Here is a 27214-nt window from a genome sequence, read left to right on the forward strand (position 1 = left end):
ATCAGGAGAAACTAAACATAAAAGTGGTTATATACATAAGATTAGAGTCAACCAGAATGGACAAGTTTTCCACTCCATCCGACTGTCATTTGACAAGCTAGCGCAAATGATCATTCTCGATGGCCGACAACAAACTCTTGTCTGCCAAAAAAATGATTTCATGCTGGAAAACTTTGTCTGTTCATCGGCCGAAACTGCATGTTGATGGCCTGATCTGCTGAATTCATCAGATCACTTGCCATTGTGCCTAAGTACCAGGGAACCCAGTTTAGTTGGCGGGATGGTTCGCACCACGGATTGGCCATGGATGACTAATTGGCTGCAAATGGGCTGATCATTATCTCAAATGTATGGTCAGCTTAAGACCAGAGTTTCCAGTGTGAGATTTCCTCTAGTCTGGAAATCTGATTAGCCTTATTAATCAATTCATGAAGGAAAGGGCTTCTAGTGACTTCAAAACACAGTTATCTATAGTTTAGGCTTCTAAAACTTACAGTAGTACATCGTGCTACTGCCTATTCCTTTCAATTGACACAGTGATCCTAATGATAGCATGTTGATCAAAATGTGTAGGCAATAACACAGTGTACTCCAGAATGTTTTCAAAGCATGAAATAAAGATAATATGGTTTTATTTCTAAACAACTATATTGTAGGCTATTCAAGACCGCTGGAGCAAAGCCATGCAGCAAAATCTCACTCTCTGATCAGCTGGCGTTTGATTACTTCAAGTGCATCCGAATTAGGATTCGTACAGCAGATAGGAGGTCATATGAGAATATGGGATCAGCTTGGGATGTTAGCAGGCAACAATGATAGAAGACTAATCTCATGGAGGCACAGAGCTTGTGTGCCACATACTGCATTTGCTAAATTGAAGAATTTTAGCCAAAAGGGTTGCATCTAGCCACACTCCCACCAGTCATGAAGGAAAGTGACCAAGGCACTGTCACACCCCTAATTTCGACTAGCAGTGTCATATACTTGTTTTAATTTGCAATGGGTCAACTACAAACTTTAATAAATGGTCTTGTAAACCAAAGCAATTCTACATGCAGATAAAAAGGAGGTGAAACATTAAAGGACATGTCTCATAAGTACAAGTATTTTTCATATGGAAGCTGCTGTGATGATCATTGCAATCAGATGTCTGACTTCTCACAACTTCAGAAAACAGATCATTTTGCCAGGGGAATATACAGTATCAAATCAACTTTTGTATTTTCATAAAAGTAAGAATTGCATCATTGTTATTAAAAAGCTTATGGGGGCATTAAACGTTCCAGTAATTTAAGAAATACAGTAATCGTAGAGAAGATGACTCACTTACCTTAAAATGTTATTAGATTGAGTCTAATGAACATAACATAGGCATAATGGCTATCCTTTACAAATATACATCTCTCTCACTATTACTTGTCACTCTCCTTCCTATTAGTTATAGATATAGGACTGAACCTACAACCGCGTGATACTTCTTGTCTGCTTACTGTTGTGATCTAGCACATAGTGCCCCGATCTCTCTGCTTTGGTAATTTCTATGTTTTAAATGTTTTAAGCAAAGTTGTGCTCATAGATTTAAGCATCTCCATTTCCCCATTCTCAAACCTTGTGACAAAATTCTACTGTAAATTGTGATGTTGCAATTTGACGTGGTTCCCGATTCAGGGTATCTTTTATATGATCCAATGTCAAATGTCATTTGACATTGGATCATATGTGTCATCAATGTGTTTTTGTCCATGTTTGAAGGTGCCCATATATCATCATATATCATCAGTTCTTTTACTGAATCTTTTCCCTTTAAATTATATATCAATCTGTTCAACTTCCTTTACCATGCTGCCTGCTGACATTGCATTTTGTAGTGACAAATTCTCTTTAAGAAGACAATGCAAAGACCTGTATGTAGCAGGAACAGCTTTGTACACAAATTCAACTGCACATTCCATCACAGTTCCCCTAATCTATCCTAGATGCTGTTGTTGTATAAAATAATCCTCATTTATCAACATGTTCTAAGAAAATGCACCTTGTTTCCCATAGCAACTTATGGGGTCATTTATCAAACTGGTGTAAATTAGAACTGGCTTAGTTGCCTATAGCAACCAATCAGATTACACCTTTATTTTCTTCAAGGAGCTGTGAAAAATGAAAGGTGGAATCTGATTGGTTGCTAGGAGCAACTAAGCCAGTTCTACTTTACACCAGTTTGATAAATCTCCCCCTTAGTGCTTAATATAATTTTTTTTAAGGAAAATAGAACAACAAAAAAAATACAAAAAAACTATTGGTTTCTATGACTAACAAGGTAATTAGTTTTTTTCTTTAGACAACTTTGAGAGCCACATACATAAAATGCCTAGTGTAAACAAATCATAGCATGTATTGGTGTCAAGGAACCATGAACCAGACGTACAACAAGAGATAAGTGGAAAATAAGAATGCTTTATTGAAAATCAAGCCGTAAGCAAAAGTCCAAACGGATGGCTAAACCGAAGCAGGGTCTTGCGTAGACAGAGGTCAGGAACCAGAAGGGTAGTCAGACGAAGCCTGGATCAGGAACCAGCAGGGTAGTCAGACGAAGCCAGGATCAGGAACCAACGGGGTAGTCAGACGAAGCCAGGATCAGGAACCAACGGGGTAGTCAGACGAGGCCAGGATCAGGAACCAGAAGCAGCAGCAGTCTTAGAAGCATGTGAACACAGGAGGACCAAGCAAGGAACTGAAGCCACAGACCTCCTATATATATGAGCTAGGCATCCAGCTCCTCCCAGTGGGAAGGAGAAGCCGCAGGGTGGGAGGCTACAAGAAACCCAGAAACCAAGATGGCCGCCAGCACATGTCAAACGAAGGAGAACAGTGAGAAGGTAAGACCATGACAGTACCTCCCCCTCAAGGGCCCCTCCTCCGCGGAGTAAGGAACGGTTTCTGAGGGAAGCGTGCGTGGAAGGCTCGGAGCAAAGCAGGAGCATGGACATCTGCGGAGGGAACCCAGGAACGCTCCTCTGGACCATAACCACGCCAATGGACCAAAAACTGCAACCGACCGCGGACCAGGCGTGAGTCCAGGATATTGCTCACCTCATATTCCTCACGATTGCCCACTTGGACCGGACGGGGCCGAGGAACCGAGGAAATGAAACGATTACACACCAATGGCTTCAACAGGGAGACATGAAACACGTTGGAGATCCGCATGCCAGGAGGAAGCGCAAGGGCATAGGCTACCGGGTTTACCCTGCGAAGCACTCGGAAGGGACCAACAAAGCGAGGCGCCAGCTTGGGAGTGGGCACTCGAAGGTTGAGGTTGCGGGTGGACAACCATACACGGTCTCCGACCTGGTAGGAAGGAGCGGGCGCTCGTCTGCGATCAGCCTGGAGTCTCTGGCGCTGCGCAGAGACCTCAAGGGACCTCTGGATCTGTACCCAAGAAGCACGTAGGACGGAAAGGTGATCCTCCACAGCCGGAATATCCTGGGGAGAGAATACCTCCGGTAACACGGCAGGTTGGAACCCATAATTGGCCATGAAGGGAGACGTCCCAGAGGAAGAGTTCACTGCCGTGTTCCTGGCAAACTCAGCCCAAGGCAGGAGGTCAACCCAATTGTCTTGGTGATCGGAGACATAGCAACGAAGGAATTGCTCCAAGGCCTGATTGGATCGTTCTGCGGCCCCATTGGACTGAGGGTGGTAGGCCGAGGAGAAAGAGATGAATCCCCAACTGGGAGCAAAAGGCGCGCCAGAACCTGGACACAAACTGACTCCCCCGATCCGACACAATCTCCCTGGGCAAACCGTGCAACCGGAAGACCTCCCTGGCGAAAATCGTGGCCAACTCTTGTGCAGAGGGTAACTTCTTGAGAGGAACACAGTGGCACATTTTGGAAAACCGATCCACAATCATGAGAATGACCGTATGGCCTCGGGATGCAGGGAGGTCCACAATGAAATCCATCCCCAGGTGTGACCATGGGCGCTCCCCGGTGGCTATGGGTTGCAACAGGCCCAACGGAGGGTGCCGAGGGGACTTACTCTGGGCACAAACGGAGCATGCCGCTACATATGCGGCGATGTCGGAACGTAGAGAAGGCCACCAGAACAGACGTGAAACAGCCCAGGACAGCTGATTCTTTCCAGGATGCCCCGCGGCCTTGGAGTTATGGTAGGTTCGCAACAACCGAGTGCGCAACTCCTCAGGCACAAAACACCTGCCGTTGGGTCTCCCAGAGGGAGCACCAGATTGAGCCGCCAAAATCTGCTCACCCAGGGGAGAGGTCAGGCTGGTGCGAATGGCGGCCAGGATCTTATTCGGAGGTATGACCGAAGTCGGAATCGACTCCTCCCCGGACAGCTCGGAGTACTGCCGTGATAAGGCATCCGCTCTGATGTTCTTGGAACCGGGTAGGTAGGAGACCACGTAATTAAAACGTGACAAGAACAGAGCCCATCTGGCCTGACGTGGTGTCAATCTCTTGGCCTCAGAAAGGTAGGTCAGATTCTTGTGGTCCGTCAGGATGAGAACCGGAACCACTGAACCCTCGAGCAAGTGCCTCCATTCTTTAAGGGCCTGCACGATGGCCAATAACTCCCTGTCACCAATCTGATAGTTGCACTCCACGGAAGACAGTTTCCGGGAGTAAAACCCACAAGGAAGCAGAGGACCCTCTGGTGTTCTACGCTGAGACAGGAGGGCACCTACTCCCGTCTCAGACGCGTCCACCTCGAGGACAAAGGGCAACCCAGGGTTGGGATGCGACAGAATCGGAGCCGACACAAAGGCGGACTTTAGAGCCTCAAACGCTCGGATGGCCTCGAGCGGCCAGACCTGGAAATTACTGCCCTTCCTGGTCAGATCCGTGAGCGGCTTGGCTAGCATAGAAAAGTCCCTGATGAACTTCCGATAATAATTGGCGAAGCCCAAAAAGCGCTGCAGGGCACGGAGACCACTGGGCTGGGGCCACTGTAAGACAGCCGAAACCTTCTCAGGATCCATGGAGAACCCCTCAGCGGAAATGATGTAACCTAAGAAGGTTACCTGGGATCGGTGAAATTCGCATTTCTCAAGCTTACCGAACAGCCTGTTCTCTCGTAACCGTTGCAACACTCGTCTGACATCCATAATGTGGGCCTCCATGGATTCAGAATATACCAAGATGTCATCCAAATAGACCACCACACACTGCTGCAACAGGTCACGGAAAACATCGTTGATGAATTCCTGAAAGACTGCGGGCGCATTGCACAACCCAAAGGGCATAACCAAGGATTCATAATGACCGGTCCTGGTGTTAAACGCGGTCTTCCACTCATCGCCCGCCTTGATCCTTACCAGGTTATATGCCGCCCTCAGGTCGAGTTTGGTAAAGACCGTGGCCCCTTTGAGGCGATCGAACAGCTCGGAAATCAAGGGTATCGGGTAAGCGTTCTTGATCGTGATGCGATTGAGACCCCTGTAATCGATGCAAGGCCTCAACTCACCGCCCTTCCTTTTCACAAAGAAAAATCCAGCCCCTGCCGGGGACGAGGATTTGCGAATGTGTCCGCGTGAAAGCGCCTCCCTCACGTACTCCTCCATGGCCTCATTCTCCGCTACCGACAGTGGATAGACTTTGCCACGAGGAGGAACGGCACCAGATTGTAACTCTATGGCACAATCGTATGGGCGGTGCGGAGGTAGGGCAACCGCGCGCACCTTATCGAATACATCCCGGTACTCTTCGTATTCAGGAGGCAACAGAGAGTCCGAGGAAGTACACAGCAACTTGACAGGCCCATGGATGCAACTAGCCCCACACTGCGGTGACCACGAGAGGATCTCGGCCGATCTCCAATCGAAAGTCGGATTATGCTTCTGGAGCCAGGGGTACCCCAAGACCACCGAGTAGTGTGGAGACGAAATCACCTGGAAACAGACCGACTCTCTGTGAACAGCACCAATGGCTATCCCCACTGGAAGGGTCTCATGAGTCACGTGTGGCGGCAGAAGGGGTCTGCCGTCTATCGCCTCAAGAGCCAGCTGGGAAGCCAGGATCAGGAACCAACGGGGTAGTCAGACGAGGCCAGGATCAGGAACCAGAAGCAGCAGCAGTCTTAGAAGCATGTGAACACAGGAGGACCAAGCAAGGAACTGAAGCCACAGACCTCCTATATATATGAGCTAGGCATCCAGCTCCTCCCAGTGGGAAGGAGAAGCCGCAGGGTGGGAGGCTACAAGAAACCCAGAAACCAAGATGGCCGCCAGCACATGTCAAACGAAGGAGAACAGTGAGAAGGTAAGACCATGACAATTGGACTACCAATAGCGCATATGAGATGTCGATGATGTGGAAATAATTCAGGAAATGACCACAACAAAGTCAAAGTCCCGTAACAAGTGCATATTTCCATCTATTTATTTGCTATAATCACAAATGGTATGTATCTGATGATGCCGATAAAATGTATGGCCCTGCAGAATGATTAGAGCACACCAGTCCGGAAGTAAATTAGATGTTTTTTTCTTGTCTCTAGTGAATAAACATCCGTCTGCTGGCAATTTATTTTCGCCTTAGCATTCTGCTGCAAGCATGTTTCTCACAACACATAGAACAAGGTTTGCGCTGTCTGCCCTTTAACCATTACATGATTTATCTCCGGAGCTGTCTCAATGCTGTAAGTATGGCTATACTGCTCTATAGAGATACATGCAGCTGTGCTTAATGGGGGGACTAGAAAACAGCTGTAACACAATGTAGGTTTCCATATGAGCTATGTGCAGGATACAACACCTGAAAGAATCTGATGTACAGTAACAGGAACAATTATTAATGTCGTCTCATAGACCGATCTCTCCACTGTAATGAATCAGCTGATGAGGAAAAACAGCCTGTCAAACAATACTACTAATGCACAAATAGAGGGTGCAACATCCGTCACTCACTGTTATGTTGTAAACTGAGTGTTCTGATTAGTGATGAGAAAAGTATAAAAAAAATATATTTTGCGAATTGTGCCACTTCCTATCATTGTACCGCTCAGATGCTGCATTCATAGCTGATCACAGCATCTGACAGCAATATGATTGTAACAGATCTCCTGGCACCCCGACTGGGTACCTCTGTTGATGGATGCTCCTAGTTCTTTCCAAGGGCTTCAAGCACTTGATACCGTAAGCACTGCAGACCCAACGAACCGCCGCAGCTTGGTTGGGGTCTCGTCGTCTCCTACCCACCCTGCGATGCAGGAACAAGGAACAGGAACAACTCTTACAAGAGCTAGGGATTATAGCCAGTATACAGCATACAACAGTCCCCACACACATGAGACGAGGCTCTCTGTTGAAGGTAAAACAGGAACTCCCTTTATTGAAGACCAACTCAGTTTATATATAGTTCAAGAAGTCTAACAACATAAATAAATCAACCATGATCAACATGCAAACAGAAATCTTCACCCCCTCCCTAATGAATGAATAGGGAGAGAGGAGACACATGTGATGGGATTATCTCCTGAGTGTATCATAGGGTGATCTACTCATCTTCACTGAGTCAGCTATCTTAATGCCATCACTAACACAATCAGTGGGAGTCTCAGTCCAGAGTTAACCCTTTTTGTGTTGCTGGATTCACACCCTGAACCTTTAGTGGTCAATTGGAAATATGTGGCATATACATTCCACACATAAATCTGCGTTCATAGTTCCTTGTAACCCCAAAAGGTCTGAGGGGGTCTCCATAGTTCTGGGTCCATAGTCCGTAGGAAGAAGGCTGGCCCTCAGGCTTCTCCAGTAGCCCCAGTGACGATTCAGTCCGTCACATTGATAATTTATAAAATCATACTTACCCTCAACCTGGCCACCGCCATCTTGATAGTAGATTCGGCACGAAATCTTGCGCAGCCCGTGATGACGTCATCATGTTGGCATGGGATTTTGCGCTGGATTTTAAATCAAGATGGTGGCAACCATCTCTTTGGACTAAAACGGATGAGGTAAGTATGATATTGTATTTTACCGCAATTCAGGAAAAATGTATTCACTACCATGAAGCATGATCAAGGAGCAAGGATGAGCAAGAATTTTCCCTGAAATTCTGATCTAGTTTGATTACCTCAACACTAGTTCTGACCTTAGACATGAATGGACAAATTTATAAGATATACCCATACATGTCTGACAAGAAGGGGTTACACCTCTGTAAGAAGGAGAGCCCTACTGTCCCATTTTACAACTACAGGATGAAAGCTGCAGCTCTAAAAAGTGAAGCCAAGGCTTTTTTATGTCCAGTGCCATTCATGTATTTAGCTACAATACTCCTTTAGCACGTGTAGTAATAGCAAAGACAGGTGAGAGATCAATGCGATCACTCAAGTAAATGAGTATGTTTCATAAGAAAGGGGCAAAGAAGGCGTACAATGTTACCCATTCCAATATTCATGACTAGTAATATAACTGGAGAAGGAGAAACACATTTGTCTACCAACCTCAAATCTTATTTTGCTACTTGACTCGATAATGAGAATGGCTAAAGGTCCTTTCCTTTTACATTGGCAGATGAATTGCCCAAAAAAGCACTGATCAATGAAAATGGGAAATCAAATAGGGGGAAGTTACGTTTTTGGATCAGATCACCTGTCTTCTAGTAAACTGATTCAAGCTCTATGGTGCATGGACAGCCCACCATGGGCTGATTTCCCAGATGTAATAGTAGTGTAGAGAAATCAGTATCCAGCAATTAAAGGGGTTATCCAATAAAAATGTGAAAAATGAAAATCAGACATCATATAGTACACAATCTCCCTCTAACAAAAAAATAACAAGCCCTGGACCTCACATGGATTCAGAGATCGCCCCATTCATTACTTTGCTAGATTTATATCAAGCTGATAGCTCAAGGGGAGTGTATTTTCTGCTGCAGCTAAGGGGGCGTGTCTGTTCTCTCCCTATCACAGCTCAGGAGGAAGTTGAAGGATGAAACTGAGCATGTGTGGCCATCTCAGTGAGCCGGACAAAGAAATGAGAAAAATAACAAAGGGCAGGTGGCGCTACACAGATACATTTTATTGAATAACTCACTGGCTATGCTAAATTTATACTTACATGCAATTACAAAAGTATTTTAAAACTGTAGAATATTTTTTCATGGGGCAACCACTGTAATTAAAATTAATTGTCTTTATTATTAACAGGACTTAGAGTACAAAGTTTAAATCAGAGAAACCACTTATGTTTTACAAAAGCAACACATCTCCTAGTCATAGCAACTGTGAAGTTGACTGGCATTCTTTTTTATCTTCATTTTCCTTAATTTTTGGAGTAAACTACTGTTCTCGGGCCTCATGTACATTACTATATTCACTTTACGGTCTGCAAACCGCAGATCTGCAAAATATTGTTACTGTCAGTACTTATTTGCAGACCTATTGACTTCAATGTTCTATAATTTTCGGAACAGACATACGGATGTAATCCGTCATCAGCAGCACAATCTTTTTTATACCCACATAAAAGATGCAATCAATGACAAAAGAAATAGTTCCTTTGTTGGGTAATTGCCAGGCATATTTTCATGGGACAATGCTCAGGAGCAAATGGTTGTATGAATATTCATTCAACCAATCGTCTGCAGGAAGTGGATTGGAAAGGAATCAGAAATATAAAGGAAGGATGGATCAATTTCAGAAAACATAAAGGAAAATATGCCTCAAAACCTCTTCCTTAAAACTCAGCGTGAACCTACCCTATGGGGAGGGGGGGGGGGATTTAATGATGTAGGATGCTCATGGAAATTATAGCAGGACTGCAATATAAGGGGCAGAACACATGTAGCAAACAGCGGAACCGGAGTCAGTGTTTATAGATTTTCTTCTCTTGTGTGTTGATAATGAGGTTTTATTTACAGTGGGAAACATACATGCAAAATCAAATAATATGGAAATCCTCTCATAAAGTCATCTGATCTCATAAAGAAAAAAAAAAGAATGTCAGACATCAAAGCATAATACCAGGCAGTCGAAAATAAGCAATTACTTGCATTTCATTACTTGTTAAATAAATACAGAGCAAAGTTGACTTTTCAGGAAATTTCAGAGTGTTCATGGTATTTACTGTGAGTCCAGTGATATTTCTGACTCATTTGTCTATCATACTTTAAAGAAGCAACCTAGCTTTTTCCCATAGTTAATTATCATCTAATAATTTTAGTCAACTGTGTCGTGTTCCATTTCTGGTTCACCAGCCATCTTTGGAGCATCTCAATTCTTTTCACACCATGCCATAGTTACTTCTAATACTGATTCACATTGCACAGATGATATAGTAATTTTAGGGATATTGAGAAGAGCACAAGGAGGTGGTCATTTAACAAGGAAGGTGGCCTAGAGTAAATTTTGGAGAATTGTAGATAGCAAGAGGCGGGTCACACAATGAGATGGAGACCACTGTATAAATCAGGGAGACCAGTAACACATAGCAGATCACTTTGGGATCAAGTGACCATACAGTACTGAATAAATGCATTTTTTGTCACAGAGAAAGTAATAGGATAATAAGGTGATAACATTCATTTCTATTTATTGATTAAATAGATACATATTTAAAACTACTTGGACAAATTTATCAATGTATTTCTTGCATAAATATATTGAAAGGTATGGTATTCAGGGCAAGCATTCAGGGCAGACTTATTTAGGCTGGCGTTTTTTACAGTCTGTCAACACTTTTGATCAGGTAAAATGCTAACAACAATAGGGCTATATAAGGACTGGGAGAGTAGTACTAAAATACCTTTTATAGAGCTTTTATCATCAGGAGTAGTGGGTATTAATCAGCAAATTCTGTCCTTGAAAGCGCTAAGGGTGGATACTCTTGGTGAGCTGATTCACAGTCCCTATTCTCTGCTCTGAGTGACAGCTCTAGCCTCCAACCAGGAGACCTCTAAAACTGTCACTCATAGCAGAGGGAGGGGATGAGAAGCAGCTCACTGAAGAGAGTAGAATCTAGCAGTGTAAAGTTCATATTCTCACTACTCCTGATGAAAACTCCTCAAGAATTATAAATATTCTTCTCTCTTCAGCCTTTATCTTCTGCCGTCAGCAGTTTAGCATGGCCAGAACTGCTGACAGATTCCCTTTAATCTATAAATTTCCTGACTAATATGAGACAAACTTATTAAGAGGTGTATAATACATCTGGCACATTTTCGGCTATCCTTATGCTACACATTTAAATCTATGCTTGGTATCAGCAATTCCTCAAGTGGTCCACAAGAATTTGACCATCTCTTTAAAACAGAAACGTTTCTTGCTGCTATTTAATAAGTGGCAAGAGGCATAGAAATTATATCAGAAATATGGTAAAGCTTTTGAAAAATTCCCCTATGTTTTTTTAGCCTCTATACCACTTTTCCAATAGACACGTTTCTGAAAAAGTGAATAGGGCTTCAGCATTTTATAATTTATTGGCAATTTTCACTTTTCTTTCCAATTGTTAAGCCTAACCAAGGTGAATACTGCGTACACTTACTATGTAGATTTTCCACCATAGTGCATAAGTGTTAATAGTTCACCTTATTATGTGTTAAGTAGTTATCTGAGTTAAACTTTTTTTATAGTATTGAAATAATATACATAAGTTACCCTCGCTATTCTGAAATGTCCTCCGTTCTAGTGCTGCTGCCCTGATGCCCTCCACCATGCCTTGCTTTCATGACTGTAAGGCCTCATGCACACGACCGTGCACACAACCTCAAACCACGGATCCGCAAAAAGCGGATCCGCAAAAAACGGAAGCCGTCCGTGTGCCTTCCGCAATTTGCGGAACGGAACGGGCGGCCCATTGTAGAAATGCCTATTCTTGTCCGCAAAATGGACAAGAATAGGACATGCTATTTTTTTTTTGGTGGGGCCACGGAATTGAGCAACGGATACGGACAGCACACGGAGTGCTGTCCACATCAAATGCGGCCCCATTGAAGTGAATGGGTCTGCACCCGAGCCGCAACAATGGTCGTGTGCATGAGACCTAATGGTCATATGTGGCACATGTGCACATGATTGCTGCAGCAAAAACATGCCATCATAGTGGGGTGGATGGTTCTGCATCCCTAGAATGGTGTGGCTTTGGAACAGTGAGTATAACTTTTTAATAAGTTCCCTAACATTTACAAAATAAAAATAAAAACTCAATTTATATATATCCTTCTGGGGTTTCATAATTACCAATGTGGATTGTAGGTTAAATGTTAAGAAGTTCAAGGACAAGCCATTTTATTCACTTCTTGAGCAGACACATTTCCTGTATTTTCTGTTTGTTGTGTTTTTCAGTGCATATCTTTTTTTTTGTTGAAATTTGTAAATCATTTTTGCTCTTTCATTTTGTGATGCATGGATCTTTATTTATATGTCATCTTTATTTTAGGATTTTTTGGTTTTTATTTCTTATAAATAAGTGTTTTTCACTTGCTTTAATTTATTTTATTAGCAACTAAAATACTTGAAATAAAGTCCTCTTTCCATAAAAGTCATTTTGATATAGGGGGATATATACAGTGGATATAAAAAGTCTACACACCCCTGTTAAAATGTCAGGTTTCTGTGCTGTAAAAAAAATAAAACAAAGATAAATCATTTCAGAACTTTTTCCTCCTTTAACTGTACAACTCAATTGAAAAACAAAATGAAATATTTTAGGTTGGGGAAGAAAACAAAAAATAAATAAAATAATGTGGTTGCATAAGTGTGCACACCCTCTTATAACTGGGGATGTAGCTGTGTTCAGAATTAAGCAATCACATTCAAAATCATGTTAAATAGAAGTCAGCATACACCTGCTATCATTTAAAGTGCCTCTGATTAACCCCAAATAAAGTTCAGCTGCTCTAGTTGGTCTTTCCTGAAATTTTCTTAGTCGCATCCCACAGCAAAAGCCATAGTCAACAGAGAGCTTCCAAAACATCAGAGGGATCTCATTGTTAAAAGGTATCAGTCAGGAGAAGGATACAAAATAATTTCTAAGACATTAGATATACCATGGAACACAGTGAAGACAGTTTATCATCAAGTGGAGAAAATATGGCACAACAGTGACATTACCAAGCAACATCATGCTTTGGGGATGTTTTTCTTTAGCTGGAACTGGGGCCTTAGTTGAGCTAGAGAGAATTATGAACAGTTCCAAATACCAGTCAATATAGGCACAAAACCTTCAGGCTTCTGCTAGAAAGCTGAACTTAAAGGGGAACTTCATCTTTCAGCATGACAACGACCCAAAGCATACATCCAAATCAACAAAGTAATGGCTTCCCCAGAAAAAGATTCAAGTTTTGGAATTGCCCAGTCATAGCCCAGACCTGAATCCGATTGAAAATCTGTGGGGTGATCTGAAGAGGTCTTTGCACAGGAGATGCCTTCGCAAAGACAGATTTGGAGTGTTTTTGCAAAGAAGAGTGGGCAAGTGTGCCATGCTGTTAGACTCATACCCAAAAAGACTGAGTGCTGTAATAAAATCAAAAGGTGCTACAACAAAGTAACACTTATGCAACATATTATTTTTTTTCCTTCCCTCTAGCTAAAAGATTTCAGTTTGTTTTTCAATTGAGTTGTACAGTTTATAGGTCACATTAAAAGTGGAAAAAGTTCTGAAATGATATTTTTTACATCACAGAAACCTGACATTTTAACCAGGGTGTGTAGACTTTTTATATCCACTGTACATTTATTTTTATTTATTTTTTTCACTTTTGCTCCTCATAAAGCCCCTAGGGGATATTTAAACATTACATTTTCTTATGCTGATTTCTACTTTGAATATGGGAGGGGAATATGGACTTTTTCTGTTGGCCTTGGTTGTGTTACAAAAGTTGTTGCTTATTGATAAGAATATATAACTTATCTGTTTAAAATTAAAGACATAGAATTAAAGGGTATAATTGCAGTTTGCTGTAGCAGAATTCAAGTCCAGCAAAAAAAAAAACAACATGCCAATGTCCAAGATGTTACCTGAATATTAAACATTAAATGCATTTGTGCAGCATGTGGATGCAATGAATGGTTGGATAGATCTCAGCTATGACATATAAACATCTGCCTTATTATGTCTTGCCATCAAGTATTGCCCATTTTGGATCTGAAACATCTGTGATATAAAAACTGGAACTTTTGAAACCCAAGGATAAAAATATAACTTTTTTTTTTTGCTCTAATATTTCCATCATGGTCCTCTAAATCAGAAGAGGTGACTTCCCCCAACATATACACTATTTTATTATAAAGTTGACAGCTTTTTATACACATTAACGAAGAAGTGTCAAAAGTGTTAAAATGCTCACATTACGAAAATAAGGCTTCAAACCACCCAGGATTTGAGAGCCTTCTCACACAAGATAATTAGCTTTTATACTTGTCTTGCATTATATTTTCAATTGGTAATACCTTAATAAGGCGACTTCACAAGATAGCACCAAGGTAAATGTCATTCGCGCAGCACATGTGTACTCTGGCTTAACAGTGAGAATCATCCATATAGACATTTAAATGCTTTTCAAGGTGATCAAGGTCACTGTAGATGTTATTTTTATCTTTAAATTCTCCTTTACTTTTGTAAATTATTTTCCTATATTTGTGGCCTTATTTTAATATTTAAGCTAAGATTTAACATTTTACAGTACTTTGTAGTTTCTTCTTCTTATCTATGTCATGCTTTCTAACGGATTAGCCCAAAGAAAAAGTTCTTAGATGAAATAGTGGACGGTTTCTACTGTCAGCATTAATGAGCAGGCTTCAGGCAGAGCTCTAACTATTGAGCTAGTTGAAAAAACTAAACCGATAAATCTCAATTGCCACTGATGACTAGGTAAAGTAAATGTGCTTAACCTTAACATTTTATAGGAATAAATGATTCTGAGCGCTAGGTTAAATGAAAACAAGGTAATAGCTAGCAATTAAAGATGTTGATGCGTAATTCAGGCATTAAAAAGAAATTAACTGGATGGCTCATTTGCTTTTCCTTGTAACTGTATGTTGTAGCTATACATTTTCTGTACAGGGCACATTCCTCTACTATCAAGGAGATGATTCCTAATTTACTGCATGCTATAGAGGAAAATGTAAAGCTATGGATGCATTTAGAGGCATTTTACTGAAATGTACGTGATTTTGCCTAAAAATCATTAGTTTGTAATTTGTACTCTTTGTATTCTGAAGCCTGTAAGTGTATTCATCTGATATAGGCTGCTCAGTCCTGTTCAGTGTGAAATTCATCAGATGAGCTCCTTGGACGCACTATAGCACTTATCACTGCTCTTTGAATGTTAGATCTGTGATCAGGATAACAGAGATAAGGGCTACACACGGAGCTATCTGAACTTGTATGATGGATTTCACACTGAAGGCGACTGAGTAGTATGTATGAGCATACATGTAGGCTGCTGAAGACAAACAGTTGAAAAGTTCTAATAAAGTCAAATTATAACAACGATTTTTAGGCAAATAATGCATTCAAAACACGCCCAAATTGCAAGGCAACAGCAAATAGTTGTATTAAGCTCTTTCTACTACCTGTTCTTAAATGGATTCCATAAATATTATGGTCCTTTAAGAATCAAACACATGACTTTATTGTGAAAGAAGAGTTAGGCCCCTTTCACACGGGCGAGTTTTCCGTGCGGGTGCGATCCGTGCGGCGAACGTATGGCACCCGCACTAAATCCTGACCCATTCATTTCTATGGGGCTGTGCACATGAGCGATGTTTTTAACGCATCACTTGTGCGTTCAGTTGAAATCGCAGCATGCTCTATATTGTCCGATTTCGACGTGACGCAGGCCCCATAGAAATGAATGGGGTGTGTGAAAATCGGATGGCATCCGCAAGCAAGTACGGATGCCATGCGATTTGCACGCACGGTTGCTAGGAGACGATCGGGATGGAGACCCGATCATTATTATTTTCCCTTATAACATGGTTATAAGGGAAAATAATAGCATTCTGAATACAGAATGCATAGTAAAACAGCGCTAGAGGGGTTAAAAAAAAATAAAAAAAAATTTAACTCACCTTAGTCCACTTGCTCGCAAAGCCCGGCATCTCCTTGTGCCTCCTCTGCTGATGAACAGGACCTGGGGTGAGCTGCTCCATTAAATAGAGCTTAAGGACCTTCGATGACGTCACTCCGGTCATCACATGGTCTTTTACCATGGTGAATCACCATGGTAAAAGATCATGTGACGTACCATGTGATGACCGGAGTGACGTCATCGAAGGTCCTTAACCTGTATTTAATGGAGCCGCTCACCCCAGGTCCTGTTCATCAGCAGAGGAGGCACAAGGAGATGCCGGGCTTTGCGAGCAAGTGGACTAAGGTGAGTTAATTTTTTTTTTATTTTTTTTTAACCCCTCTAGCGCTGTTTTACTATGCATTCTGTATTCAGAATGCTATTATTTTCCCTTATAACTATGTTATAAGGGAAAATAATACAATCTTCAGAACATCAATCTCAAGCCCGAACTTCTATGAAGAAGTTCGGGTTTGGGTACCAAACATGCGCGATTTTTCTCACGCGAGTGCAACACATGACAATGTTTTGCACTCGCGCGGGAAAATCGCGCATTTTCCCACAACGCACCCGGCTCTTATCCGGGCAAAAAAACTCACGCCGGTATGAAAGAGGCCTTAGGGTGCCTTCCTATGTTGTGGAAAAATCAGCCAGAAAATATGCAAGTGCAGGATTTTCCCAAAGGTGCAGATTTTGGTGTGGATTTAAATAAATGTAGACATTCTGCTTTTATGCAGAAGAATGTCTGTCCGCAGTGGAACATACTTTTCAACCCCATAGAAAGTGTTTATGTGCCATACTTTCTGGTGGGCTTTTCTGCAACGTGTGAAGGAACTCATATCTCTTTTTACCTGATGAATACAATCTCAATTTTAACTGATATCTTCGATACAGTATACGGAAGTAAAAGATGAAATATACAAATACAAAGTTTGAATGTCAAGATGGCAATTTTCTGTTGTTTGAATTTGACCAGGTCAAGATGTGCATGGAGTATGTATGTTTTCTCTGTGTTTGAGTAAGTTTCTTCTTGGCACAAACTTAAATGTAAATTAAAAACATGACAATTAGTAAGCTAGCCATCACAATAATTGAAACTGAAAATTTGTGGTGTCAGTGAATCGATAACTAGCAAAATTCCTATTGAACCTGATTTATTTCATGTAATTACATTACAAGTCTAAATTACAGATTTGTAGCAACAGGTAGTAATCAAAACATTTATTCAGACTTGAATAAAGCCACTAAAAAAGTCAATTCACAGTTTCTTGTCGTTGTTTGCTTAGCACATTAAAAAGGAAGGTGAGGATAGCTACAAGTGTAGGTATTAAAATTTGAAGCCTTGTTTGAAGTGAAATTTGAGAATAACGTAAAGAATAAAGGCGGATATACATGGGGTAATTGTGCAGCAATTTTTGGGAACAATCTTCAGTACAAATGCTCATTCACGATAATCGGCCCATGTAAAGATGCAGCAAATCACCTGATTAATGAGCAAAATGCTTGTTCATAAGGAGAAATCATTTTTTTTAAGTGGACACCTAAATCATCATTTCTGGGCAGCCAATCATGCTGTATGAACAGTGATCTGCTGCCCAGAAATTTTTTTATTTGTATGCGGATGAGTGATAGAAGTCGCCATCGCTCATCCTCATGCAATGTAGGCGATTGATACATATAACTGTAGCTCTTACCTCCACTGATAAGCAGATAGTTGTTGGGAAAGAAAAGTTACTTTCCAATAATTGACTGCTCTTTAGATGCATGTAAACACACCTTAACTGTTGTTTCAAAAAACTTGATATGTCATAGTAACATATCATAAGTTTTGATTGGTGTGGGTATGGGGTGCTGAATCTTTCCATTAATCACTTAAGGGTGACTGCACATGACATTTTACTCGCTGACTTTTATGTGGAATAGCATAATACAGTACCAGCAAAGTGGATCAGAGTTGCAAAATCTCAATTTACATCTACACTTTGCATATTTTGTTAAGTGCAGAAATTGGCCTGCCATGTGGATTTTTAAATTTGTGGCATGTCCATTGTTTGTGTGATTTCACACATGATGTATACTGGTTTTCTCCATGAACATCAATGTTTTCTGTAAACAGAAAATCTGCAACAAAATCTACAGCAAAACACCACACAAAAATCCACCAAAACCATGAAAAATAGTGCAGATTTTTATTTTATTTTTTTGGGGTGTGATGCCTAAATGAGCAGGAAGAAGTGCTCAGCTCAGCGTTGCCTCTAATTAAGTAACAATGAAAGGGTCAATAACAATTAAATGAGACCATCTTCAGATATCAAGGAGAGACAGCTCTAATCTGACTGGTTCTGCCACCTGTCGATTATTTTTAGAAACAATTTACACTTTAAGACATTGGATTCTAATGCTTAATATTCCTTTATTTTTGCATGCACTGAATATTAATTCATCACTTTATTAGTAATAAATTATATTAAAAGAATAAAATATGTTTCCTCCCAGATGAAGATTGTGGTTTTTGGTCCAGTGCTCTGCATGAGCTCCATGTTTATACAGATCCTTTTAGTGACCTCTAAGATGTTTGCAGATATTAATTAAGTTACCGCTATGCAAATTTTTCACATAGTAATATCCCCTATTTATCACTTTTTCTCTCCTGTGCAGTGGCGTACATAGAGAAGTAAGGGCCCCATAGCAAGGATCAAACCAGGCCCCCCCCCCCCCCCCCCCCCCAGACAGGACAGAAGGGTTTGCGCCTAAACACCTTTCACTGACCCTTGGGCTATTTTTTCCACTGCTTCATTTGCTAAAAGTTGTTACTTTAGAGGGTAGAGTCCTGACCAAGTTTTCACTCCCAGTTAAAGATGGGATGATCCCAACTGGGCCCTCTCTTGCCCTGGGCCCCATAGCAGTCGCATGATCTGCCGCTATGGTAGTTACGCCCCTGCTCCTGTGTCATTTACATTTTTATCTCTTTTGCTCATAAATTAAATACTAAAACTTTCTCTTAGTTTTCTTTTATCACAAAGTTTTAAGTTGTTGCTTATTAAAGGATAGTCTTGTGATGACTTACAAAGTTCTTGTTATTATTCTGCTTGCATTTTTCTTTCCTATTTTGTATTAATAAAAGACATGTTAAAGATTGATTCCTAGAGCATAATGATTAGACAGTATAATAAGTCTTGTTTTATCAACTATATACTGTAGTACATACAATGTCTGGGTTGCTCATATCAATATATCAGACACGGAGCAAAATCATATATATATATATATATATATATATATATATATATATACAGTATATATATATATATATATATATATATATACACTATATATATATATATATATATATCCATAGAAAAGGTCAGGCAGCACTCCTCAATATGCAGCTATAGCTGTGTAGGTGCCCGTGGTAGTCCCTCGATGCAGGACAGGATAAATAGCACAGAAAATCCGCAGCACTCCTTGAAGTAAAAAAATGTGCAGTTTATTCACACGTCAGAAAAGACAACGTTTTGGTTCTCTCACAGAACCTTTCTCAAGTCAGGTCTTTTCTGACATGTGTGAATAAACTGCACATTTTTTTACTTCAAGGAGTGCTGCGGATTTTCTGTGATATACTGTATATAAAAGAATGCTAGAAATCTAAAATACCTAATACAAATAAACATGACAATCTGGATGACATATTGGTACAGAGTAAGAGAGGACCCTGCCCATAAGAGCTTGCAATCTATAAGGGTAGGTGAAAACAGGGAGGCAGAATGGTTTCTGTAGGTTGTAAGCTTTCCTGAAGAGGTGTGTTCCAGACTATATGGGCATAAGGAATATCTTGGAGTCAACTGTGTAAGGAGCAGACAAAATAAGAGTAAATAGAGAGGTTTTGGAAGAAGACTTTGGATTTATTGTGTGTTACTAATATTCTGAATTGAAATCTTTGGGAAATAGACAACTAGGCAGGAAATTTGAGGATGCATAGGAAGGTTGCAAGAGTGCTAAGTGGTAGAACACAAAGAAATATGTTGCCGTAGCATAGGCAGCAGAGAATGAATATATGCACTAGTATTTTTATTGACACATGGTTAAAGAAAGGTAAGATAGGAGAAAGGTTTTTGAGCTGGGGAGGCCGGAGGTGGTAAATACTTGGATGTGCAGTTTGAAGAAGAGCGTTAGGAGTGGACTGACCAAAGACCCTTCAGGCAAACTTCCTGATGGGTCGATGATCAGGGGGCAACCTAAGCCTTCCTCATGGTCAGCCAGTTGTAGTTTTAAGGGAATGTATTTTGTGTTGTACTGTGGGGTGGTATAATGTTCAACAATATGTTATTTTTTATATTTTTCCAGGGCCACATTAAGTTCCCAGTCTGCCCCTGAACAGCATGGAAATCAAATGTTATTCGAAAGCAGCAGCATTGTGAGACTGAGAAACGTGTGGCACCATAAACAGTAATTGATTGGGTGGGGACTTAGTGAAATGCTAGACAGATAATGAATTCAGTTCTCTCCATGTTGGGTTTTGCAAAGCAGGAGGAGACAAAGGAGGGTACAGCTGATAGACACTCTGGAATCATGGGTAGCAGAGGCCAGTAAGGTACATTTTGTTGCTATTATAACGAATCCCAATGGTCTGGGGATCAGAGGTTTGCAAGCATGATTATACACCTGGTGCCTGTTATTATGGCAGTTGCACATGATGTAGCTACTGTACATTCCCTAGTTGATTGTAAGTAAGGTGTATCACTTGGGCGCTAAATTATGCATTTTAAGGCACATTAGTAGAAGGTTCTGCACAGGGAAACATCCAATATAAAGCTAAATGTAATTAATCGTGTTGGACCTGTTCATGAATTAGTGAAACATTTTGCTTGTCTTCCAATATACAATTTTAAACCATTCCAAAGAGTTAATGTCAGTAGCAGAAGCATTACAAACATCAAAAATAGCACCCTGAAGTCCTTAAACTGGCTTAAAATGTTTGTCTCTTAGAAATAAAAGAAGAAGCAAATATATTGATTTCAAGTAATTCAGAGTTTTATAATACTCCTTAGAATATGTATACTCAGATTTACTAGAGAAACTATATTTGGCATATTAATGATAATCTTCTTTTGAAACGTTATGTGCGTCTTTAATGTACAAACATAAATATAAACCAAGGAAATTACATTGCTATCTTAAAAATGCTGAACAGGTTTAAGGACTTCTGAAAATAGTTTACTGAAACAATAGAAAGCAAAATATTACAGAAAATAACAAAGTCTAATCTTCAAAAAAGCATTGCCAAGTTTTCTTCCAGTGTCTACACAAGTAAAAGAATACATCTGCATTTGATCAAAGAAACTTCATGCATATTTTGTGCCACATTCATTTATGCAACCTCAAATCAGGAAGTGTTTTTGATTGCAGAAATACATTTTCAGCAGCACTTGATATTTTATTGATGGCAGAGATCTCCTCCCAAATGCCTCTCAATTTCCCAAATCAAAACCAGCACCACCTGGAGCAAAAATGTAAATGATTACATCAAGTTACAATGTCATTGAAAAGACAGAAAAATGTCCGTGTTCAAGCTTTGTGATGGTGATGCAACTTAAAATAAATAAATAAAATTAAATGTTCTAAAGGCTCTTGCATTTAAGAGGAGGAAATCATTATGTAGAAGACTAAAAGTAGATGCAGCACTTCTACTCTGGGGTTTGGGTGCAATCTCCTTTAACTCTTCTTGCTTTAATGTCTAACATCTTGTGATTCAAGTAAATGCAATTGAAACTTTTTTTACATCAATAAAAGCAGTTTATTGCTATGGGCTTTAAAATAAATGCTGGATAACAATTTAAACCCATAAGGATTTACAGTTAACTGGAAAATTATCACTCTTTCTCTATGCCCAGACCCGTGTAAGAAATCTTTAGAGTCCTTAAAACTATACCCTCTGGTTTTCTTAGCACTGAAAATGACTGTTTTGGTGTTTGCAATAACTAATCAGATCTAAGCACCGCACTCCCAAGACTCTTCTCTTGACTCACACAGCTCAACAGCACTCAAGCCTGCTGCTAGGGTCTTGCTACAGCTATAACTCTAAGCTTAATTATACGTGAAGTGAAAAAAGAAAGAGGAAGAGGAATATCTAGTTCAATATTGTGTTCTTAAAGCAGTTTAAATTGATAGTCTTAAACTCATCATATAAAGATTAAACTTGATAAAAAGGATTATGAATAAGTTATTTTCTTTGTTGCATCACAGTATGCAGGAAGCATGGTTTCATGCCTCTGTTTGCATTACTGTGGAAGAACCTAAAGTAATTAAAACGAATTGTTCTCCCTAAGTTGTACCCACTGAACCTAAGACATCTTGCAGTATGTGTGTTGTATGCATGGGAAAATTAAAATGATCTTGGTTATAAAAAAAAAAAAAAAATAATAGTAAACAATATAAAAATATGGCAAAGTGCAATAGCTTTCAAAAATAGAGTTAATAGTTACATTTACTCTGCAGCAATGACCCCAAACATATAGCCAATGTCATTAAGAACTATCTTCAGTTTAAAGAAGAAAAAGGAGTCCTGGAAGTGATTTTATGGGCCCCACAGGGCCCTGAAATCAACATCATTGAGTTGTCTGGGATTACATAAAGACACAAAGGATTTGAGCAAGCCTACATTCACATTAGATCTGTGGCTAGTTCTCCAAGATGTTTGGAATAACCTCCCTGCTGAGTTCCCTCAAAAACCATATACAAGTGTACCCAAAGAATTGATGCACTTTTTAAGGTAAAGGGTGGTCACACCAAATATTGATAAGATTTAGATTTATATTTTGTTTATTAACTTTGCATGTTGCTAATTGATGTAAATGATACAAAAATAAACCATTAACACTTTTATTGTTGAAAGCATTCTTACTTGGAAGCATTACTTTGAAGCATTTTTCCCACACCTGCCTAAAACTTTTGCCTTATAGTTTATTTCAAACACCATATTACATAACGCTTATTAGAGCAAATCTATAAAGGCTGATCACATCCTTTTTCTAATAAAGTATTTACAATTGCAATCTCCAGTTATGTATGAAGGTCATGACCTAAAGAGTCTAACCTCTAGATCCTTTCCAATGCAATATGCAAATTAGTGATCTTGTATGTCAGTCTTCTAAGATCTGGGTCATTTGCTCAGGCTTGTGAGGGAATTAAACCAAAGACACATTACTAGTGTTGAGCGAATCAAAGTCAAACAGGTTGACTTTGATTTGCCGTGAAGCTAAATTTCCTCACGCTTATAAGAATGAATCAATTTTCCCTAAAATGGTGCTAAAAACAAAAATACACACTCACCTCATTCATTTGTAAGCAAAAAAGGCCACCTCAATTGAAGATGCCGTGTGAAATACAATGCGCCAGCCAGCATGATAACGTCATCACATCTTGCTCAGTGTCTTCAGTCAAGATTCTTGTGACAGCCTCTACACGATCAAATGGATAAGGTATTTATTTATGCATTTTTACCCTGATTAACCCCTGAAAGGCCTAAATGGTAGCCTCAGATGTCACAATCAGCGATGAATGCGGCATCTGAGGGGCTAAATGATGAGGAGTGACGCTATTGCCGTTCCCCATCATTGCACCCGATATATACAAAGATATGCACTTCTTGACTAAGTCATTAATCACGAAGCAGCCTAATAGAGGCTATAGCCACCTGTTTATCTACATGCATACAATGTACATGAGGCAAAAAAAAAAAAAATATATATATATATATATATATATATATATATATATATATTATAGTACAAAAAAATATATTTCTAAATATAATAAATATCTCAGTTAAATAGTTTAGTGGTATCCATAATGAATAAGCTGATATTCATTTAACTAAAGGAAGTAATACACAGCTGATATTCTCCCCCTACATTGTAATTTTATCATCAGTTTAACGGTGCTATTATTTTAAATGCTGAATGGTAATAGGAAAATCTGGAAAGGTGATAGTAAAACACCTTAAAGGGGTTGTCAGGAATAATTCAAAAATATGTCTGGCAGTATCATGTTAAAATACAAACTTTCACTCAGCGTTACAGACATCATCTATTCCAGAGTTATAGCTCCCAGCAGTCCTTGCTGGTCCAGAAGTGACAGGGACCTTTTTTGGCTGTGAGACCACTGCAACCTCTCAATAGACTTATAGATCATGGATTAAAGAATGGCACATCACTGCTGAGGCTCAGCAGTGATGTGCCATTCTTGTACATATGACTACTGAGCCCACTAATTGGATACAGTGATCTTATTACCAAGAATGTGTCCCTGTTACTTTGGTCCACTGTGGACTGCTGGGAACTGCAATGCTGGAATAAGAGAGTGTCTGGAGAGGTGAGATTTTTTTTTTAACACACTGCAGCCAGACATAAGTTTATTTTTATTACCTCTAAATAAATAGGATTATGACGTCTAAGACTTCACAAATTCTCCCTGTTCAAAGCTGTTATAACATCTTGTATTTATGATTAGCAAACGTAGAGTATATGTGTATTTCTATTTAAGTGAGCAGACAGATCTCTTTAAATCCTAATATCTGTATTATTTTAGTAGTAGTAGTAAGAGTTGTATTTTCCTTCTCTTACTAATTAAGAGACTTACAAAGTCTCTGTTCTGTTGAATTGTCATGAAATTTATATTTCACCTCAGTTGCCATCCAAATTCTCAAAAGAGTATAACTACAGAACTTTAATTACAGTTTCCTATTCTAGATGAGCTAGCTAGCTCATATTGTGTCATGGATAGAGATGAGAAAAAACAGAAAATATACTAATGAGTGGACTTCCTTTTAGGAAGCTGTGAATGCCGTGCAGAAGCCAAAGGAGAATAAAATGGTGATACATGGATCAATATTTCAGCCTTTCTTGACTTATAAGAGACAAATACATTTTTCAAAGCTTCATTCATCTCTAGTCATGGTGGAAGTTGGTGAAATTACTTTTCAACAAATACAATCTACTGACTATAGAAAGCTCAAGAGTATGACAGTGGTGAAGCAGAACCTCACTGAACTAAGTATACTAGAAAGTTGCAAGTAACAAGGCCTGCAGGAGTTAATGTGGACCCTTTGGGTTGAAAATATACTTTGTGTACAAAAAAAATAGGATTTTTTTTTTTGTCTCATCCTTAAAGGATGCAGCCTAGTTGCTCAACAAGCCAAACCTCAGAACCTGCACCCAATAAAATAACATAAAACACTCACACCTTTCCACAATACATCTGTTTCCTCATTAATCTCTTGCAATGATGTTTTGTCCTAGCACTTTTGACTGTTGTGGCCACTGATTAGCCAAAGCTGTTATAGGACTCAGCCACTTCCAGTCTGGCATTGATTCTAAACAGCAAGGAATGGGGCCAAGGCACGGAAATAATTGTATTGTGCCTGAAACATGCATTTAATTTATTTACATTTAAATGAAATACAATAGGAGAAATAGAACCCCCCCCCCCAAATTATGACAAAGGTCTTGTAAACTGTTAAGCCAGTTATCTTTGCTCTGCACCGATGTGGGGCAATGAACCCAAAACAGCTGTCTGCAGCTATAATCCTAGCTATGTCTCAAGTCCTGCTTGAAAGGATAGCTACTGGACATCTGTTGGCACTAGAGGCACAGCTCTCTTTTGCTTTTGGAAAGATAACTACAGTACCTGGAGTCCTTGGATTGATCTCAGCGATAATACCAGCAGAACTTAAAGGGGCTGTGCAAATAAGTAGCTGATCGCTAGGGGATAACTTGAAGAGTTGGCACAACAAAACCCATTTATTGCTTGATTACTTACAGTTCATCTCATAAATTTGGATACTATGTATGTGGTGAGACATGGGTATGCAAAGTAAAACCAATTAGACACAGTGAACAAGATCCTGATAATGCTTTTTGGTGGTCAGATCTGATGAGTGTTTCTATTTAGTAGACGATAGAGGAGAAAATAAATATTTATGAATCTGACACCGATCATCCTGAACCTCAGAGACTAGTACATATTCTGCAAAACACCTGCCTTGGGCTCCAAAAAATATTCTTTCATCATTGATAGAAGCAGTGGGCTAAATTTACTAGTGTGAGTGCACCATAAACTTTGCCAAAATCTGGCACAAATTGGTGGTTTGGTGTATTTTTGATGCAATTTGGCATATCTAATTTTATAGAAATCCTCCATGTCTGACTAATAAAAGGGCTGTCACAAACTAAGTAACCAATATCTGATATAAAGTTAGCTAAAAGTTTCTAGAACTGCACCACATTTATCATCCAGCCTGAGCCAGTGTGATAAATTAGATGCATCTCTAGACAGCCTCTCATAGGGGTTAATTCACTTGGTCTCAATAACCCTGTGCGCTGGTGGTGGATTCAACGAAGACATGAAGAGGCACCAGCCTCAAAATAACTTTGGCACCTCAACTGCTGGTCTAAATGTATGCCAGTTTCCTTGCTGGCTTAAATTTAGACCATTTTCTACGCCCATTCTCTTCCCTGCCCACGCTATGCCCCCTGTTTTTTTAGACCTGCCGTGAGTGGGGAAAGGTTGCAGATTGCAATCTGCGCCAGAAATATGTCAAAAATAGGCGAATTTCTGTTAGTAACTGACCTCCAGAATCTTCAGGATTAGGAAATCTGACCCAGTATTCTTCATCCTCCCTCTGCCTAGATTGTCTCTAATATCAATGATTATAAACCAAGCTCTATTAAGAAATTAGATCCTATCTTTTTAGACCATGTTTTTTTATTATTTTAAAAGATTTGCTTCAGAGCATCCTGTTTACTATGCAATTATTTTCTTTGAACCAAATACAGTAGTAGCTAATGAAACAACCTCTATGTTGCAAATTCAAATCAATACATGGAAACTAAATCTTAATTTTAAACAGTGAAAAAAAAAAAGAATGCCGTCATCAATAATAATTACAGTACTAGCTGCCATTTCCTTGATGAAATATATCTCGTCTATAACTAGTTCAAGATTTTTTTTCCTGTGTTCCCCAGTCCACAACCACAAAAGCTATTCACTTCTTGCTTGGTGCAGGGTACGTATTCAGTATGAGATTTATTGATTTGGACTCTAGCCAGTAAGTGGTGTTTTAGTTCAGGCTTAGAATACAAGTGAGATCAGCAGGTGTATTGTACAATTACAGAAAATAATCTTTA

The sequence above is a fragment of the Bufo gargarizans genome, chromosome 5 (assembly GCF_014858855.1).
Source record: "Bufo gargarizans isolate SCDJY-AF-19 chromosome 5, ASM1485885v1, whole genome shotgun sequence".
Taxonomy (NCBI): Eukaryota; Metazoa; Chordata; class Amphibia; order Anura; family Bufonidae; genus Bufo; species Bufo gargarizans.